The sequence below is a fragment of the Lepus europaeus genome, chromosome 16 (assembly GCF_033115175.1).
Source record: "Lepus europaeus isolate LE1 chromosome 16, mLepTim1.pri, whole genome shotgun sequence".
NCBI lineage: Eukaryota > Metazoa > Chordata > Mammalia > Lagomorpha > Leporidae > Lepus > Lepus europaeus.
The window spans coordinates 22,942,859-22,956,260 of NC_084842.1; the positions used below are offsets into that span (position 1 = coordinate 22,942,859).

Consider the following 13,402-nt stretch of genomic DNA (forward strand, 5'->3'; position numbering starts at 1 on the left):
CCGGCACACCAGCTTCTAGTCCCGGTCGGAGCACCGGATTCTGTCCCGGTTGCCCCTCTTCCAGGCCAGCTCTCTGCTATGGCCCGGGAAGGCAGTGGAGGATAGCCCAAGTCCTTGGGCCCTGCACCCGCATGGGAGACCAGGAGAAGCACCTGACTCCTGGCTTCGGATCAGCACGATGCGCCGGCCGCAGCAGCCATTGGAGGGTGAACCAACGGCAAAAAGGAAGATCTTTCTCTCTGTCTCTCTCTCTCACTATCCACTCTGCCTATCAAAATAAAAAAAAAATTTTTTAAAGATTTATTAATAAAACTAAAATTTTAAATTAAAATTAAAAAAAAAAAAAGCAATACCAACAACTCCAGCATCCCATATGGGCGCTGGCTTGAGATCCCACTGCTCCACTCCAATCCAGCTCCCTGATAATACTCCTGGAAAAGCAGCAGAAGATGGTCCAAGTGCTTGGGCCCCTGAACCCATGTGGGAGACTCAGAAGAAGCTTCTGGCTTCTGGCTTCTGGCTTCTGGCTTCAGACCAGCCCAGCTCCAGCTATTGCAGCCATTTGGGGAGTGAACCAGTAGATGGAAGATCTTTCTCTCTCTCTCTCTCTCTCTCTCTCTCTCTCTCTCTCTCTCTCTCTCCCTCTCTCTCTTTCTCTGACTCTCCCCACCTCTCTTTCTGTAACTCTGCCTTTCAAATAAATAAATAAATCTTTCAAAAAAAGATTTATATCATTCGACAGGCAGCATTACAGATAGAAATAGAGAGATCTTCCATCTGCTGATTCACTCCCCAAATAACTGCAACAAACAGGGCTGGGCCAGGCTGAAGCCAGGAACCAGGAGCTTCATCTGGGTCTCCCATGTGGATATAGAGACCCAACACTTGGACAGTCTTCCACTGCTTTCCCGGGCCATTAGCAGGGAGTGGAAGTGGAGCAACCTGGGCAAGAACCAGCACCCACAAGGGATACCAGCATCTCAAGGGCAGCTTGACCCACTATGCCACAATACTGGCCCCCAGTCATCTTCTCTTATCTTCATTTACAGCCTGCTTTGATGAGTTGCCCGTTCCTTCATGATCTCTTATGTGTTTGGTGTTCTCTTGCTGCGTTATAATATGCCCTAGAATTGATTTGTACTTATATGCACTTCTTTGGATTTATTATGATTATTGAGTTAAAGGTATTGTGTCTTAGAAAAATAATTTCGAAAAATTATCAGCCATTATATATTTAAATAATTTCTTTTTCAAGGCTCCCATAGCCTTGGCAGCTCATGACACATGATCACTGATGTCATAAGAGTGTCAATTGTTAAATCAAGAACAGCTGTCACTGTGCACTTGCTCCACATGTAGGTCCTCTCCCCTTAATGAGTTGTACTATGAGAATTAACGGTAAAACTTGTCTTCAAACAGTACTTTATACTCTGTGTGTCCGTGTGGGTGCAAACTGTTGAAATCTTAGTGTAGTGTTGGTCTTCTGTATATAAAAATAATTAAAAATGAATCTTAATGAAGAATGGGATGGGAGAGGGAGTTGGGGGTGGGACAGGAAGAGGTGGGAGGGTGGGTATGGGGGGAAGAACCACTATATTCCTAAAACTGTACCTATGAAATTTATATTTATTAAATAAAATCTTTCTAGGGGCCTGCACTGTGGCACAGCTGGTAAAGCCACCACCTGCCATGCCTGCATCCCATATGGGTGCTGGTTCGAGTCCTGGCTCTCCACTTCCGATCCAGCTCTTTGCTATGGCCGAGGAAAGCAGTAGAAGATGGCCCAAGTCCTTGGTCCCCTGCACCCACATGGGAGACCTGGAAGAAGCTCCTGGCTCCTGGCTCCTGGCTTCAGATCACTGCAGCTCCAACCGTTGTGGCCAATTAGGGAGTAAAGCAGCGTATGGAAGACTTTCTCTCTCTCTCTCTCTCTCTCTGTCTCTCTCTCTCTTTCTGTGCCTCTCTTTCTCTCTCTGTGCCATTCTAACTTTCAAATAAATAAATAAATCTTTTTAAATTACATATTTAAAATAAATAAATAAAATAAAAGCTTTCTAAAATAATAATAATTTCTGTCTCACCTTTTTTCTTTAATCTCCCTCTCAAATTTTGATGAGATGTATGTTGAATTTTCTCAATCTCTTTACCTTTTCTTTTTTAAAAGCATTGATCTCTTTTTGTTATATTCAACATTACATTTCAGATAATGTACTAATTATTTTCTCATTTCTATCTAATCTGCTATTTTAACTCTTTTTCTATTCTTGCTTCATTTATTATCATTTCTATTTCTAATATTTTCTCCCAAATATTTTTGGCTTTCTGTTCATACTTACGCTTTTCATTTCTGCTTCTACTCATTTAAACGTATTAAGCATACTCCTTTTAAGGTCTGTGTTGAATAATTCCATCATCTGATGGTTTTGCGGGTCAGTTTCTGTTGGCAACTCCTCATGACAACTTCTTACGTGTTTATGGCCTCACTTTATGCGTTCAAAGTTGTTACCACTCTCCCTGTGAAAGTGAAGGCTTTTCTGAAGATTATTTCTCCAGGGAATATTGACATTTGCTTCTCTAAGTTACCTGGAGACACTATAGCCTCCACACATTTTAAATTTAAATTATCTGCTTATAGTTTTCAGACCATATAAGCGGTGGGAACCCAAACTCCCGCCCAGGTAAGAGCTGGCAAAGATGTTATTTAAGTCAACACTGAAACTGCAGCCAATGCTGCGGTAGATAACGTCCCTTGCTGTTTTCCTCCAGTTGTAGGACAGCGATTTCCCATCCAGCCTCCCTCCCTAAGGGAGCTGACTTACTCACAGCTCCATCCCCTTTTCCAAGACAAAAATGAGTCCTAGCTTGTCTGATGCCTCCAGGCTCTGGCCTGCACTCGTGCTCTCTTTGTTGCCAACCTCATACGATTTCCTGGTTCTGCAGCTGTAAAGTTCAGAAGCAGTGGCTCATCACAGCGCCAAAAAAAAAAAAAAAAAAAAGGAGTCTGGAATATTTGCTTATCATCATGTATCTTCTTGTACTTGAATTTTGAAGAATTTACATGAATTATATATTATAAATAAGTGTATTAAGTAAAATTTAAAATGTTCTGAATGTCAGCTTGACCCTAGATTTAATAATAATAATTTTAAGATATATTTAAGTATATTGTTTTTGTCTTCAACTTGGTCTCACAGTTTTAATACAAAAAAGTTCAACCTTAAAGGAAAAAAAAAGTTCCTTATCTAATTCATTCAAACACAATAACTCTTCAAGATAGCACTTTATAAGGAAGTCACAGGTAAAGTTTCTTACTTCGTTCTGGTGCATTTAGAAAACATAATCTCAATACTTGTTGACATTGACAAAGGATTTCCAGAATTTGCGGTGTTATTTGTGATTGTTTTTTACCTTCCTAGGAATATATTAAGTTCCAATACAGATTTCTCTTCAAAAATGAAACTGAAGGGACCATCTCAACCTGGCCTTGCTCCTGGCGGTGTGTTCCATACTTTTCTACTCCCACATCACCTGCCTGGCAGAGTTTCCCACCTTTTCCTTCAAAGCAAACCTCATCCCTGTGGATTTTAGTGTTTGCTGATAAATGTACTCCAGGCTTCTCCTTTTTATCATTATCACATCAGTCATTTCTGTTGCCCTCCAATGTGCTAGGCACCTCTTGAAATATTATTGTCATCCCTGATTTTTCTCACTTACTCTGCTTTGAGGAGCCACCACCAACTCTCTCCTCTGTGTTCCCAGTGTTTTTGGTAGGTTTGTGGCAATGTGAAGGACCAGGGAGAGGGCACATTTTAAACCCCTCTTTGGTGGAAAATTATTTTTTAAGATTTATTTATGTATTTGAAAGTCAGAGTTACATAGAGAGAGGAGAGACAGAGAGAGAGAGAGGTCTTCCATGTGCTGGGTCACGCCTCATTTGGCCGCAAAGGCCAGAGCTGCACCTATCCGAAGCCAGGAACTATAGTGTCGGCCCCCAGAAAAATTATTTCCTATGCAGAATCTACTGAGCTACATGAGATGGCTCTACAGTAGCAACAGACAAATTTTCTCCACTTTCCATGGGACCTTAGCTCAAAAAAATTACTCTAAATCTAATTTTGGCATGAATAAATTAAGGCAAAAAAATTTTTAAGTTTACTTACATGAATTTATTAATTGATTATGTTAATGTCATTATCAATATAGACATAGTTTTATTCAAGAAACAATGTTCCTATTTCAAAGTCCCCTATGGAAAAACATCATTAACATGCTATAAGAAAATACAATACAAAAGGATAGAGCCTGCTGTAAGAATCCTAACTTTTCACATAATCACTCGTCTGCTTTGGAGTTTTGTGTTCTTAGGTTTTGTTTTCTAGATGTTGAGGGACATTTTTCTCTTGCTCCTGGAATAATGCCCATCTTCACCTCCATCTCCTTAACTCGGTCACTACCTATGGGAACTGCATAGCAATAAATAGAAAAATTAGAACATCAGGGGTATATGGCTGCTGTCAGCACATAGCTGTCTTGAATAATTCATGAGAGAGATTCAAGGGGCACTTTCAGTCCCTTTTCAAAGTACCATGACATGGCCATGACAAAACCTGTGCTGAACCCCAAGGGAGGTGTACAGAATTACTCACTAATAGATTTTGAGGATGATAAAATGGTACCCTATGAATAAGTAACCAGTAGAACACATTTTCTTGCATCAAAGGAAGGAAATTTATAAACTTGCAAAGAAAGGGGTCTCCACAGACCCTACCCTCCCTCTCTCTTTTCTCTTTCTATTTTTCTTTATTTTTCTCTAATCTCCCAATTTAATCATTCCTTTCCTCCCCTTGTTCCCTCCTCGTATCTGGTAAACGTAAAAAGCCTTAGACCTAGTTCAGACGGCAATGGCTAATGACGCCTTCTGTTGAGCCTGTCAAAGCTCATGTGTTCTGGACTCGGAAAGCTTAGGCACATGTGAATGAAGGTGGAAGGAAGAGGAGCTAAAGCAGGCTCTGACCGGCATCAGCCAGGAGCTGACCAGACACAGCTTGGGCACGCATTCTGTTGAACAGAAACAATTGCATCAAGACCCTCGTTGACTGTGATGAAGGGAGACAAAAACAAGACCACCCCATAAACATATCTGAACACAGATTAAAACTAAGAACACCATGCAAACCACAGCCTATCCAAACATCCCCCTCATCCAGCTAAAATGAACAGCTGTCTCATCACGAATTACAATGTAAGCCCTGCTGTTTCTCCTGCCGACTAGCAAAAATGTGTTAAGATGCTTTCCTGGGGCCAGCACTGTGGCTTCGTAGGTTAAGCCTCCGCCTGTGGCAGCGGCATCCCAAGAGAGTGCCGGTTTGTGTCCGGCTGCTCCTTTTCTGATCCAGCTCTCTGCTTATGGCCTGGGAAAGCAGCAGAAGATGATACAAATGCTTGGGTCACTGAACCCACACAGTGAACCCCAAAGAAGTTCCTGGCTCCTGACTTCAGATCGGCCCAGCTCCAGCCATTGCGGCCATTTGAGGAGTGCATCAACAGATGAAAGAACTCTCTCTCTCTCTCTCTCTCTCTCTCTCTCTCGCTGTAACTCTGCCTCTCAAATAAATAAATAATTCTTTAAAATATACATATATATGTATTTTAAAAGATGCTTTTCAAATAGAGTTTTTTACATCATCAGAAATGTCTTTAATTTCTCACTACAAATCACCTAAAATAACCCAAAACCCATGATGAGCCCCTTCTAACTCAGCCCTCTGAAGATGTCCCTTGAATCCCCACAGTATGGTCTCCTTCGCTGCTGCTTGTAACAATCATCCATTAAAAAAGAAAGTGCATCTCAAAAATTAGCATTTCTTTTCTTCATGACAGAAGCCTAGCTTCAAATAAGGAAAGGATATTCTTCCTGTTAAGAAAACTTTGATCCTATCCTTTGAGAATCAGTGATCACAGTATTACGATGCTAGGGAATGTTTGACTCTTCCCAGCACACCCTACATTATATGAGCTGCTATAATAGGCTCTTTTAGAAACCCGAGGGCATTAATACAGCTTTCTGTTAATTCCATTCAAAATCTCACTGAGTTCCCTCTTGTCCTTGTCAATGGAGAAGGATCATGTTCCAGTACATCTCACTATACAATAAAACCAGTTATACGAGAAGTGTGCTTATAACAAGATTATTTTCAAATGTTGGATATTGACCAAAATCTCACCAATCCAGAAAGTTACCTTCATTCTAATATTGTTTCCATACTTGTTATTCAGAGCCAGTCAGCCCCAAGGCAATGTTAATATTATTTGAGAAGCACAAATAAAGATTTCCCAGCTGAAAAATCTCCTTCCCACTAGGCTGTCACTGGGGGAAGAAAGAAATTAACATTTATTGAGTTTCTTCTAAATGTGAAGCACTCTCATAAAAATTTATCTCATTTAATCCTCACAACATGCTGCAAGATGGATACTATTCAAATTTAGACACTTGAGAAAACTAAAGGTTGACAGTTTTCTGTGCAGGCAGGGCCTCTGCCCTTTGCCTTCTATTCTTTTGGGACAGGTCAGTTGTAGATCTGTGGTAGGTGCTCAATGAAAGGTCAGTTGAATAAATGAGGTTAGAAAAAGATAAAAAAAAATTGTCCAGGATCGAAAACATCCTAAGAAACAAACTAGGATTCAAACTTCATTCCAATTCCAAATCCCTGATCTTTATTAAGAAACTAAAATATATAAGTTGATAGAGATTGTGTTATTTGACAATTAAACCTACATTAAGATATGACTATAAACACAGTAAAGGAGAAAAATATTTTTTAGTGTCCAGCACATCAATCTGTACCGAGTGAACAGGAAGCATACAATAGCATTTATTCCCCTTTTCCTAGTCAAATAGCTTCATTAGGATTTTCTGGAGCCAATTTTCTCTTTGACTAGATACTATGGAAGCCAAACAATAGCTCACATTGTGCTGTTAACTGGTGTCAAAGTATTTTCTTGGCTTGTACCTACAGCAGGGTTTTCTAAGACTATATTCCAGAATAAAAATAAGCTTCTGATGTGGGCCAATTACATCCTATGTATTATGAAAGAAGGGCCACATCAAAAAAAAATTGTTTTATTTTCAGAATGTGCCAGTCCCTAGCCCTGGACACCCAACTAGAGCTGGAAGGACTTGGAATGCAGCCAGCTAGAAGGACTTGGAATGCAGCCAGCTCTACCTAACTTCCATCCTGCATCTCATGAGGAAACAAAAGTGAAGAAGTGGGGAGTAAAGCAGAGGAGTACACCATAAAATAAAGGATAAATGGGGCTAGTCTTTGGCACAGCAGTTAAGGTATTGCCTGGGACCTCTGCTTCCCATATCGGAGTGCATGGGTTAAAGTCCTAGCAATGGTCTTCATTCCACCTTCCTACTAATACGCACTCTGGGAGGCAGCCGGTGATGGCTTAAGTAGGTGGCTCCCACCACCCACATGGGAGTCCTGAACTGAGTTCCTTGCTCTTCGTTTCAGCCTGAGCCAGCCCCAGATATTGTGGGCATTTGGGAAGTGAATCAGTGGATGGAGGACATCTCTCCCCCGCCCCTTCTCTCACTCACTCTCTCTCTCTCTCTCTCCATCTATCTATCTCTGTCTTTCAAATAAAAAGATGATAAACTATATTTCTGCTTAAGTAAGTGAAATCCAAATCCAGAGTTGGACCAGGAAAAAAAAGACAGAAGAAAGAAGATGCCAGCAGAAGAGAGAAATGGAAAAATAAAAAAAAAGCTTTCCTGGCTTTTCACTTTCTGACTCAAGCACAGCACAAAGTTATACGAACCCACTGAGTTGTTCCTGCTTCTGAGTCCACTCAACTTTCACAATTCCATACTTTTTACACCCAAATAATCCAGCAACTGTCCCATGATGGGCTGCTCAGATCCACCTTCTAATCATAGAAGGATGCTGCCTAAACCAGAATGTATAAAATTGATCCCAATCCTAATGAGCCCTTAGGAGTTTATTGAAAATCTTTTATGCTTTCAACTTTGCTTGTAAACAACATCAATTTACCCACAGACAAAAGATATTTTGCCAATAGCAGACAGAATGCATCATCAATAGAGTCGGCAGGTGAATCTGCCAGGAGTAGGTCTCCCTGTGCCAGCAGCCACTGCATTAGCAGACTGATGTTAACACTTTAAAGAGCTTTCATCCTGATCCTGAGCTAGGTGGGCCTCAGCCCTTGACACTAAACTGACACTCAGTGTACAAATGTGACCGCGATCATTACTTTCAAATAAGAAATCAAGTTTGGAGCAAGCACTTGGCCTAGCAGTTAAAGACACGAGTTAGGATGCCCACTTCCTGTACCCAAATGCTTGTGCTCAATTCCTAGTTCCAGCACTTGGCTCCAGCTTCCTGCTGGTGTGCACCCTGGGAGGTCCAGTAATGACCTCTCTCTGTCTCTCTCATTCTTCCTCTCTCGTAACTCTTTCAAATAAAACAAATAAATCTTTTAAAAAAAAAAGTCTTTTAGTCTCCTCAACCTTTCCCTCTGCCTGTCTCCTTAATCTGTATTAATGTTTTATTGCTGTTAAAACAAATTGGCCGGCGCCGTGGCTTAACAGGCTAATCCTTCGCCTTGTGGCGCCGGCACACCGGGTTCTAGTCCCGGTTGGGGCGCCGGATTCTATCCCAGTTGCCCCTCTTCCAGGCCAGCTCTTTGCTATGGTCCGGGAAGGCAGTGGAGGATGGCCCAAGTCCTCATGGGAGACCAGGAGAAGCTTCGGATCAGCGAGATGCGCCGGCCACAGCGGCCATTGTGGGGTGAACCAACGGCAAAAAGGAAGATCTTTCTCTCTGTCTCTCTCTCACTATCCACTCTGGCTGTCTCAAAAAAAAAATTATTATAGGTTTAGCAACTTAATACAATAAATACAAATTTACTATCTGGTAGTTCTGGAGGTCACAAGTCCAAAGTCATTTTTGCTAGGTTCAAAATAAGATGTAGTTAAGTCTGCAATGCTTCTGGAAGATCATGGGGAGAATGGGTCCTTATCTCTTTCAGCCTCTAGAGGGCACTCGCATTCCTTGGCTTGTAGCCCCATCTTCAATCTTCAAAGGCCAGGGAGTAGCACTTTATTTATTTATGTATCCATTCATTCATTCTGTAGAAAGTGATATTTATTTTCCATCAACCTCATTTCCACATTTGCTTCAGAGACCATGAAAAGCAGTTTAACACCACTCAGTGGTTGCTCCTACACACTCAGTGGCCCGAGCAGTGGGCACTGCCGACCAGTCTTCAGTGGCGGGCTGAGCACTCCAGTCTTCAGTGGAAACTGCTAAATAGGCACAGAGGGCACCTGCTGCCTTCACACCAGTCTGCAACCTCAGGCTAAGTAGCCGTGAACTCAGGCGCTGGGGCTGTGCATTCACCCTGAAACTCCTCCTTGGTCACAGCTTTTCCGGCGGCAGCCTGCTCTCCTTTTTCATTCTCTTCAGGATCTCTGTAGAAGCAGCGATCAGGTATGACCTCCCAAGGGTGTTCATGGGAGAAGGTACCACGCATGCGCAGATCCTCCTGGGCCAGCGTCTATCACATCAGACCCACTGAGTGGGCTCCTTTGTTGCGTGGGATGGCAATGTCCACATAGCGCAGAAGAGAGTCTGTATTACACAGAGCAATGGTAGGCTGGTTCACATTAGACCCTCTGTGAGAGGCTGGTGGTCAGCCCTGGGATCAGGAACCACCAGAAGGCTGCCTGGAGCAGGTTAGTGAAGGCTGCTGAAGCGGCCAGCAGTAGGAGTAGCTCCAGGGGCAGCAGCAAACTTCAGCACAGCCCTCTGGCCAGCGTTTCTGAGGGAGATCATCCTGACATCAGCAGGGTCTTCAATGGCCACAATGGCATGAGCTGCCAACAGAAGTTCCTCCCAGGTCCTCTTCAGATGTATGATGTAGATGCCACCACTTTTCCTTTTGTAGAGGCGCTGTTCCATTTGGGAGGAATCTGAGGACATCCTCCTTCATTTGCAGGAAATCGAGAGCTCCAGACATTGCAACAGCTTCCCCTTAAGTTATTCTGGGAATCAAGAACAACGCCCTATGGACCTTTCGCAGGGTAGCACAGAAAGGGAGAGTAGCACTTTATCTGCCCTCTGCCTGGACTTCTGTCCCTAAGTCTTGTCCACAGCTCCCCTGGGTAATCATTTCCATTTCTTCTCATGCCCTGTGAAACTACTCTAAATGGCTGTTTCAGGCCATGGTGCTAGATATTCGAAGTCAAGTCAGATACTTCAGCCAGGCTATAGGCTTTTTTCAGCCCTGAGGCAAACACCCCTCTACTGTGTAACCACAGCCCCAGGGATGCACAGGAAGCTTTCGGTGGCCTGAGGCAAGAGCTGAAGGGAAAGTAAGCACCATCTTTCTCCTACATCGGGGACCTAAGGATCCCGGTGTTAAGATTACTCTTTCCAAAGAAAGCCTCTGTGAAATGAGAAACTTTAGACAAAATACTTTTATTGCAGTTTATTTAGGTGTTAAAGGATTCATGAATCTGGTTGTCTGATTGTGACTGGCTACTAGTTGACTGTGATTGAATAAAACTTGATTTAGGTTTGGGTTTTTCTTTTCCCCTCCAAATAATTAGTTACAAGCAATGCCTGAAAATTTCCATTTACTTTTTTTAAAAGATTTATTTTTTTTATTTGAAAATCAGAGTTACACAGAGAGAGAAGGAGAGGCAGAGAGAGAGAGAGGTCTTCCATCCGCTGGCTCACTCCCCAATTTGCTGCAACAGCCCGAGCTGCGCCTATCCGAAGCCAGGAGCCAGAAGCTTCCTCCGGGTCTCCCATTCAGGTGCAGGGGCCATCTTCCACTGCTTTTCCAGGCCACAGCAGAGAGCTGGACCGGAAATAGAGCAGCTGGGACTCAAACAGGTGCCCATATGGGATGCCGACACTACAGGCAGCGGCCTCACCTGCTACGCCACAGAGCCAGCCCCTCCATTTAGTTGTGTAAGAGTTCTGAGTATGGAAAAATCTGTTGGTTAATGACCTCCTACTTATTTTGCTTTAACATCTCTGATCTTTAATTTCTAATAAACTACCATCACCATATTCTTTAACTCCTGCCCACCTAAAGCAAGAGTATATAGAAAAGCTTTTTTATTCCCAACCTTTTTGCAACTTTAACATAAGAATAAAAGTGAGGATACTAGCACTGGATGAACTTGGACCTTCAGTAGAATCCTAAAGAAAAGAGTTCCATGTTATCAGCCTGTCATATACAGTCAGTACTGCTAGAAGGCTGCATATGTGTGTCTAAAAATCACCACAATATGCAAAACTATGCAAAGAAAAACAATAGTGTTGGTGGGTTTATGGGCTTATTGTCAGTTGCCATATTAAAAAATGATAGGAGGGGTGAGTATTGTGACATAGTGGGGTAAGCCATCACCTGCAACACCGGCCTCCCATATTAGGGGACCTGTATGAGTCCCGGCTGCTCCACTCCTGACCCAGCTCCATGCTAAAGCATCTGGAAAGATGGTAGTGAATGGCCCAAGTACATGGGTTCCTACCACCCACATGGGAGACACAGATGGAATTCCAGGCTCCTGGCTTCAGCCTGGACCAGCTGTAGCCATTGCAGCTGTTTCAGAAAGGAACCAGCAAATGGAAGATACTCCCTTTCTGTCTCTCCCTCTCTCTCTCTGTTACCCTGCCTTTCAAAATAAATTTAAAAATCTTCAAAAATATTATAGGAACTTTATATATATATATATGTTTAGTATAGTTTTATAATTTATAAGAAATACATGCATACTATTAATAAATACATATGGCCCCATATCTTGAAAATTAACTGAAGCTTGGTTGTGGAAGTGGATATCAGAAGAATTGCAGCTTGCGAGTTACCATGAAGTCACGAGAGGAGGGTTATCAGAAGGGATAGAAAATAAAGTCAATCAGACAGAGGATTATCAATGCCAAAGGTAGCTGATGTTACAGGGTAGGGGGAGGTGAGAGTATGTGTATGTTTTGCTCATTCTAGGGTAGCTTGTTCAGCTAGGTGCAATATTCTCTGTTCAACTAGTGTTTCTCATGGATGAAGCCATGCACAAACAAATATGAAATTTGCATTGCACTCAAATTGTTTTCCAATACATCAGTTGTGTTGGAACAAATGTGTGTTTTCAAGACAAGTATAAAAGAAGAACTGAAATTTTATTATATGAATGATCTGATCACACTCCTGAGAAGGTAGTCCACCAAGCTATTCAACACAAACTGTTCTCAGTTGTCAGGCATCTTTGAGTATGGATGCTGATAACTGGGGATCATTCCACTCCATTAAAGACAAAATGAAGAGTGGGGTGTGAAGATGCCTTATAGAGACCTAGGAGAAAATACTGGCAAGGAAACAGTCTATCACAACATACACAAAAGGGCTATGAAATTCTTAGTCCAGCAAAATTCTAACCATGTACGCAATGATTTTAACTACATAATATTCTGGAAAAGTCAAAACTCTGGAGCCTGTAAAATAAATCAATGGTTACCAAGGGTCAATGGAGAGAGAGAAATGAATAAGTAGAGCACAGAGGATTTTCAAGGCAATTAAGCTACTCTATTTGAAAGTGCCATGGTGGGTCCATGCCCTTCTACACTTTCCAAAGCCCATGGAATGTGTAACAATGAATGAACTTTGGTCAACCTTCCCTTATTTGGTAAACCTTATTATTCCCTTTGAATAATTAGAATGTGTCAATGTAGCTTCATCAGTTTTAATAAATGTACCCTTCTGCTGGGGGATATTGATAGTGGAGGACACTGTGCAGGGAATTTATGGGAAATCTCTGCACCTTCTTCTCAGCTTTTCTGTCATCTTCAAACTGCCCTAAGAATCTGAAACTTGGGGCCAGCACTGTGACATGGTGGGTTAAACCACTGCCTGCAATGCCAGCATCCCATATGGGCAATGGTTGGTGTCCCTGCTGCTCCACTTCTGATCCAGCACCCTGCTACTGCACCTGGGAAAGCAGCAGAAGATGGGCCAAGTCCTTGGGCCCCTGCACTCACATGGAAGGCCTGGAAGAAGCTCCTGGTTTCTGGCTTTGGCCTGGCCTAGCGCCAGCCATTGCAGTCATTTGAGAAGCAAACCAATGGATGGAAGACCTCTATCTGAATAAATCTTTCTAATAAATAAAATAAATATTTTTTAAAAAGATGAAAATAAATAAGTAAAAATTCTGAAACCAAGGCCAGTATTGTGGCACAGCAAGTTAAGCTGCAATGTGCAGAGCTGACATCCCGTTTGAGCACAAGTTCCAGCCCCACGTGTTTCACTTGCAATCCAACTCCCTGCTAATGTACCTGGGAAAATCAGTAGAAGATAACCCAAATACTTGGGC

At 42.4% G+C, this 13,402-nt stretch overlaps 1 pseudogene; it reads right to left on the reverse strand.

Moving 5' to 3' along the window:
• Positions 1-9,224: 9,224 nt before the first annotated feature.
• On the reverse strand, positions 9,225-10,044 carry LOC133775041 (small ribosomal subunit protein uS2-like; annotated as a pseudogene).
• Between the last annotated feature and the right edge of the window lie 3,358 nt (positions 10,045-13,402).